Source organism: Penaeus monodon, chromosome 11 (genome assembly GCF_015228065.2).
Source record: "Penaeus monodon isolate SGIC_2016 chromosome 11, NSTDA_Pmon_1, whole genome shotgun sequence".
In the NCBI taxonomy this organism is placed as follows: Eukaryota; Metazoa; Arthropoda; class Malacostraca; order Decapoda; family Penaeidae; genus Penaeus; species Penaeus monodon.
The window spans coordinates 8,037,862-8,046,094 of NC_051396.1; positions in this window are offsets into that span (position 1 = coordinate 8,037,862).

Here is an 8,233-nt window from a genome sequence, read left to right on the forward strand (position 1 = left end):
TTCTTTTGTTTGGGAAATATTGTGGCTTTTTTAATTTGGGTTTTTTTTTTTTGTCTTTTTTTTTGGTTTTGTGTTTTGGTTTGTGGGGTTGGGTTGTTGTTTGGTGTGTTGTTGGGGGGGGGTGTGTTGGGGTTGGGGGTGGGGGGGGGGGTGGGGTGTGGGGGTTTGGGGTTTTGTGGGGGGTGGGTGTGTGTGGGGTTTTGGGTGTTTCACAACAAAAAAACAATTAAAAAAAAAGAATAATAAAAAAAGTGGGGGAATTAAAAAAATTTCCAATATAAAGATTAATAAAATTTTTTAAATTTTTCAATAAAAAACAGTTGAGCGATTAAGGGGGGTTTTAACGATTAAAATGGGCGATAACGATGGGGGAATAACCAAAATAACAATAATTGATTTTTGATTAATTTATTGGTAATAAAATTAAATAAGGGATAATAAGCCAAACAAAAAAAAATAAAAAAAAATTGATAATAAATGAAAAAATATCAATATTTATTTTTTATAATAATATCACCTTTCAAAAATATTTAAATGATGTTTAAATAATGATAAATAATTAACAAATTTTTAATTAAATATTATCAATAACAGGGGTAATAATAAAACAATTAATTTATTTTTTAAAAATAATGATAATTGAAAAAAATAAAGATTGAAAAAATTGGGTTAGTGGGAAATTTAATAAATAATGGTTAATAAAGTCCCGAAAAAATGGCTAATAATGAAATAAATGGTAATTGAAAATTTTTAAATTTTAATAAGTAAAATTTAAATAAGTAAAAAAAACAATAAAAAATCAATAAGGATGGGTTTATAATAATGATTAACAAATTAAAATTAATAAAATAATTAATAAAAAAATAATTAAAAAATTTAAATAAATAAATAAATAATAAATAATAATTTAAATTAAAATAATAAAATAAAAAATAAAAATAATTTTATAAAATAATTTGCCAATTTTTAAAAAATAGTAGCAAACATAATACTAAAAATAATTAAATAATTCAATAATAATTTAAACTATTATTATTTATCCCTTATTATTAAACCGTTTTATTATTTTTTAAATTTTTTTGTTTATTTTACTATTTTTTATTATTTAAATTATTTTATTTTATTATTAATTTTTTACTAAAATTATTATTATTATTTTAAAATTTTTTTAATTGTTATTTATTATCCATTTATTATTTATTCCAATCATTATTATTTATTGGTTGCTGCTTTTTGTTTGCTGGTGGTTTATAGGAATAAAAAAATGTAAATATACTGGATGATGTAAAAATTTAAAAAAATTAAAAATAAATAATAATAATAACAAAAAAATAACAATTTATAATAATGATAGTAATAATAATAATAACAGTAACTAATTGAATAATAAGAATTAGCTTATTTTTTTTATAATTTAAAAATTTAAAAAATAAAAAATTGATAATCAGAATAGTAAAAAAAAATAAAAAATAATGATAAAATGGGGGGGGACAGTAAAAAAACATTACTAAGGATGGGTGAATAATTTATAAAAAAAAAAACTAATAAAACAATAAAAAAAACGAAAATATTAACAGTGATGAAAAATAATAAAAAAAAAAATGATAACAAATAAATAATTAATAACAATAAAAAATGATTTTAATAAAATAAAATAATAATAATAATAATAATAATAATAAAATAACAATGAAATAATTAATAATAATTTAAAAATAAATAATAAAAAATAATAATAATAAAATAAAAAAAATAATTTAAAAAAAATAATAAAATAAGGAAAAAAAATGGAAAACTGTAAAAAATTTTAAATGATAAAAGATGATGATTAATTTAATAGAAATAAAAAAAAAATAATTGATAATGAAAACCCATAATTTAAAAATTTAAAAATAATAATTAAAAAAAATAAAAAAAAAAAAATAATAAAAAAAACGATAAAATTTAAAAAAACAAACTTAAAACAAAAATTTTAAAATTTTTTGCCCAAAAAATATTTTTTTTTACAAAAAATTAAAAATTATATTGGGGGTTAAAAATTTTAAATTTAATAAATTTAATTTAAAAAAATATATAAATAATTAAAAATTTTATAAAATTTTATTTAAAATTTATATAATATTTTTAAATATATATTAAAAATAAAAATTAAAGGGGCCGCGGTGGCCGAAAAAGGTTTTTTGAATTCCCGCTTAAGACCCCGTTCACGACGGCCCAAAAAATTCCGGGGGTTTTTTTGGGGCCCCCAGACCGCCCCCCGTTTTTTTTTTTTCCCTTGGGGCGGTTTTAAAAAATTTTCCCAAAACCTTGAATTTTTTCCCTCCCCACTTTTGGGGGGGGGGCCCAAGCCCCCGCCCCAAAAATCCCCAAAGGCTTTTGGGCCCCCCCCAAGCCCCCGGATAAAAAAGAGAGAATGAAAATTTTACCTAAAAAAAGGTTTTTCCACCGCCCTTTTGTGGGGAAAGGAAAAAAGGGGGGGGCCCCTACCACGTACTTTCACTCCAAGAGCAAACACAAAAGAAAACTTTTCAATTTAAAATATCATGGGCTGTGGGGCCAGGCCCCGGCCCTTTTAGCCCCTGGAAAAAACCCACCGTTAAAAAAGATATAAATTATTTTTTATATTTAAATATAATAAAATTTTTAAAAATATTTTATTTAAATTAAAAATTAAAATTTTAAAAATTTTTTTTAAAAAATTTTTTTTTAGGGAAAAAAATTTTTTTTTTAAAAAAAAATTTTTTTTTTTTAAAAAAAAAAATTTTTTTAAAAAAACCCCAAAAAAATTTTTTTTTTTAAAAAAAAAAAAGGGGGGGGAAAAAAAAAAAAAAAAATTTAAAAAAAGGGGGGGGGGGGGGGGGGGGGGGGGGGGGTTTTTTGGGGTTTGTGGGGGGAAAAAAAAAAAAAAAAAATTTTTTTTTCCCCGGGGGCCCCCCCAAAAAAAAAAATTTTTTTTTTTTTTTTTTTTTTTTTTTTTTTTTTTTTTTTTTTTTTAAAAATTTAAAAAATTTAAATTTTTTTAAATATTTTAAAATAATTTTTTAAAAAAATAATATTTTTTTAAAAAATAAATTTTATTTATAAATTATTAAATTATTATTTTTTATATAAAAATTTATAAATTATTATTTATAATAATTTTTTAAAATATTAAATATAATTTAAAAAAAATAATTTTATAAAATATATATATTTTTTTTTTTTTTTGTTTTTTTTTTTTGGGGGTTTTTTTTTTTTTTTTTTTTTTGTTTTTTTAAAAAAATTTTTTTTTTTTTTTTTTTTTTTTTTTTTTTTTTTTTTTAAAATAATATATATTTAAATTATTAACACAAAAAAAAAACATTATTTTAATGGTTTTTTAATTTAAATTTATGTGGGGTGTATATTTGGTGTAATTTCCCTGTATATACTTTTTTTTTAAACTATTTTTGTAAAACCCCTATGTATTTTAAAGAAGGAAATTTAAAAGAATAGATAAAAAAATTTGATAGTTTATTTTATTTTTAAAAATATTATATATATATAAATATAAATATAATATTTTAAAAATAATAAATATTATATATATATATTATTAATATATTTGTGTGTGTTTGGGGGGTGTGTGTGTGTGGTGTGTGTTTTTGTTTTGTTGTGGGCGTGTTGGGGTTGGGGTTGTGTGGGGTGGTGTGTGTGGGGGGTTGTGTGTGGTGTGTGGTGGGTGGGTGTGTTTTTGTGTGGGGTTGGTTTGGGGGGTGGTTGGGGGGGTGGGTTATCCTTTAATCAATCAATCAATCAATTATCAAATATCAATGGGCGGCCTGATTAAACTAATTCCTCAAAACGTGATACAACTCCTTTTTTTCTGAATTTAATTCCCCCCACCTTCCTTTAATTCCCAAAGGAGGTCCCCCCCCAGTCCCTACCACGGTCTGGGCACTGCCCCAAATGTCAAAAAAAAGAAAAGAAAAATTTTCCTGTCACGAAATGAGCAATGGAGGAGCCTTGATTTGATAAAAACACCCGGAAAAAATTGATTAAACTTGGTTATTATTATTTATCAAAACTAACAATATTTCAAGCGGTAAAAAAACGATCCACTAATGAGGAAACATTGTCCCCAGAAATTTGAAAAAAATTACCTCCTTTCCCGGTCAAAACATCTTTGTCGAAAGCTTTTAGCCAAATTTTTTCCTAAAAGTTTTATTTTTATGAACCCGAAATGGACCCCGAAGCCAGAGCGCTTTTTTTTGATGGACACTTAGCTTGGTGAATTTGGGAATTTAAGATGGAGGGAAAATTATACAGGTTTTTTTTTTTTTTACTTATAAATAGGGTTTTCGTGTTGTTGTATCTGATTTTTGAAGGATTTTAAATACCTATTTTTTCTACTTTCTTTTTTTTCCTCTTTTCCGTCTTTTTCTTCTTTCCCCTTTTTTCAACAAATCCCCGTGTATTTTTTTTTTTTCTGTGTTATTTTTTTCCCCTTTTTTTTATACTGTTCCCTTTTCATAAAGTATTACGTTGTTTTGGGGTGTTGTGGGGGAGTGGTTTTTTTGGTTTTTGGGTTTAAAATGTGGGGGGTCTCTTTGTGTTATATGGGGTGTGGTGTAAAATTGTGTGTTGTTGTATTTTATATTATATTTTAAAATATGTTTGGGGTTGGTGGTGTTTTGTGTGTGGGGTGTGTGTGGGGGTGGGTGTGTTGGGGGTGTGTGTGGGGGTGTTGTATGTGTTTTCATCTATTAACGGAATTGAATAGCAAGAAACATATGAAAGCATGTGGCGTGACAGGGTTTATGGGGGCCCACACGACCCTTTTTTTTTAGAAAGGTTTTTTTTTTCCCCCTGGGGGAACCCCCAAGCAATTGGGTTTTCCCCCCGATTTTAAAATTTTTTTAATGTTCCCCCCCAAACCCCCCTTTTCTATTTTTTAGCCCCCCTTTTTAAAACCCCCCTCCTCTGGGGCCCCCCCCCTGTTTTTTCTTCCCCCCGCGAGAAATTTTTGTAAAGTCCGTTTTTTTTCCATCCCGGTTTTCCTTTAAAGCCCCGAAACCCCTGGGGGGAAATTTTTTTTTTTTTTTAAATTTTTTTTTTAAAAAAGGAAGAAGGGGGGGGGCCCCCTTTGGGGGGGGAGGGGGGGACCCCGGGTTGGCAAAAAGGGTAAAAATGATGGAAGCTTTCCCCAGTGAGGCTAGAAAATGCCGGATGTAAGTACCAGCCCCTGCGGCCCCTTTGTTTTTTTGGGAAAAGATTAGAAAAGATTTTTTCATAGAATTTTTCACAAATTCAGGGGAAAAAAATAAAATATTTATATTTTTTTTATATAAATATATATATATATATTATTTTTTAATAATTATTATATTGGGGGTTGGGTGGGGGGGGTGGTTGGTGGGTTGTTGGGGTTGGGTGTGGGTGTGTTGGGGGTGGTGTTTGGGGGGGGGGTGGGGGGGGTTGGGTTTGGGGGTGGGGGGGTGTGGGGGGGTGTGGGGGGGGTTTGGGGGGTGGTCCCCCCCCCTTTTTTTCTCCCCCTCCCCCCTTTTCCCCTTTTTCCCCCCTTCCCTCTTCCCCCCTTCCTCTATTAATAAATAATTTTTTTATAATATATAATAAAATATTATAATTTTAATTTTTAAAAAAATAAAAAAAATTAAAATTTTTTTTTTTTTTATTTTTTATTTATTTTTAAAATTTAAATTTTTTTTAAAATAATAAATAAAAAAAAAAAAATAAAAAAAATAAAAAAATAAAAAAAATTTTAATATTAATTATTAATATAAATTAAAATTTTTTTAAATTTTTTTGTGGGGGTTTTTGGGGGGGGGTGGGGTTTTTGGGGTGGTTTGGGGGTTGGGGGGTGGGGGTGGGGTGTGTGTGGGGGGTGGGGTTTGTGTGGGGGGGGTTTGGGGGGATGTGTGTTTGGGTCCCCCAATTAATTATATTATTTTAAAATAATTATTAAAAAAAAAAATATAAATATTTATAAAAGATTTTTTTTGATAGATTTTAGAAATAGATAGGGTAGAAAAATAGAAGAATAGAAATAGATTTTGGGTAGATTTTTTGATAGATTAAAGATAGTAGGGAAAAATTTTTGTTAAACCATATTTTTTATATTTAAATATATATTTTAAAATATTTAAAATAAAAAATTATTAGATTTTTTATTTTAAATTTATTATGGGTAAAAAAATAATTATAATATATAAAATTTATAAATTATATAAATTTAAAAATTTATATAATATTAAATTTATTAATAAAAATAAAAATTTTGGGGTTTGGTGGTTGGGGGGTTTTGGGTGGGGGGGGGGGTTTTTTTGGGGGGGGTGGGTGTGTGTGTGGGGGGTTGTGGTGTGTTGGTGGGGTTTTGGGTGGTTTTGTGTGGTGTGTGGGTTCCCCTTTTAAATTTTAAAATTAAAAATTTTTTTTTAATTATAATTAAAATTTAAAAATATGTTTAATATAAAGATTAAAAAACTAGGATAATAAAGATAGATAGATTTAAAGGAAAAATAGGAAGATAAGATAAAAAAGATTTTAGAAAAATTTAAAAATATATTATTTTTTAAATTAAAAAATATATATATATAATATATAATAATATATAGTAATTAAAATTTTATATATTTTATTAATTTTAAATTATAATAAATATAATAATTTAATAATATAAATTTTAAAATTTTATATAATAATAATATTATATTTAATAAAATAATGTATTTTTTATTATAATATATTAAAATTTTAATATATATTATTTAAAATTTTGGGTTTTATGTTTTTTATTAAAGCGTATTAATTTATATTATTAAATAATAAATATTATAATAATTATATTAATATTATAATTATATTTATTATAAAATTTTAAAATTAATTATTATATATATATATAATTTTATTATATATTAAAATATATATTATAATAATATATATTAAAAAATTTTAATAATATATGTATTCTTGAAATTTTTTATATTGGCCCCGGGTTTGGGGGTTTGTAATTTTTTTATTTATTAAATATATATATTATAGAATATAAAAATATAAATATTATTTGATTAAATATAATATAATATATATTTTATATATATATTTTAATATATCCATAATTGTGGGGTGTGTTGGGGGTGTGGTGTTTGGTGGGTGTGGTTTGGGGTGGTGGTGTGTTGTGTGGTGTGTTGTGTGGGTGTTGTGGGGGGGTGTGTGTGATACATTAATGATTAATAATATAAAAAAACATAAAATGATATAATATATTAACATAAGTATAATTTTAAAAATATATTATATATATATATATTATAATTTTTAATATATATATTTAATTATATATAACTGCCGCGATTACTTTTTGAATTTGGGTTTTGAGGGAAAATGGAAAATTTTTGACCTCCCTTTGGTCCCGAGTTTTTTTTTAATTTTCCCCGATTTTTAAAAGCCTGGGGCTCGATTATTGGACTCGAGGCTGAATCTCACGGCGAAGAAAAAACGATATGTTCGCCTGAAAAAATCAAATGCAGGTTTTCGTAGGGGGAAGGGGCACCGCCGGGGGAAAAAAGCCGCGCGCCGGCGCGCGGGGGGGGGGGTGTGGTGTGTTTGTGTTGGGGGGGGGGTGTGGGGGTGTTGGGGGGGGGGGGGGGGGGGGGGGGGGGGGGGGGGTTTGGTGTGTGGTGTGTGGGTTTTTGGGGTTTGGGCCCCCACAATATTTTCGTTTTTATTTTAAAACAAAATATTTAAAAACAAATATATATATAAAATTTTTTATATATATTAATTATTTAAAATTTTAAAAATATATTTTTTTAAAAAAAAATATAAATTTTTTTACAATATAAATTTTTATATTTTATTAAATAATAAAATAAATTTAATAATTTAATATATAAAATATTTGGGTTTGGGGGTTTGGGTGGTTTTGTTTTTTGGGGGGGTTATGTGGTGTTTTTGTTTTCGTTTTTATGTGGGGTTTAAAAAAACCCCAACACCACACACAACAACCCCCCACAAACCCCACCCCCACACCACACAAAACAACAAACCCCCAAACAAACCCCCAAAAAAATAATAATAAATTAAAAATTTATAAATAATATTATATATAATATAAAAATAATTTATTTTTTTAAAACTAAATTTAATATAAAATTTAAATAATTATTTATAATTTTTTTAAATTATATTTATTTTTATAATTTAATTAATATATTAAAATTAATTTTTTTAAATAATTTTATAATAAATT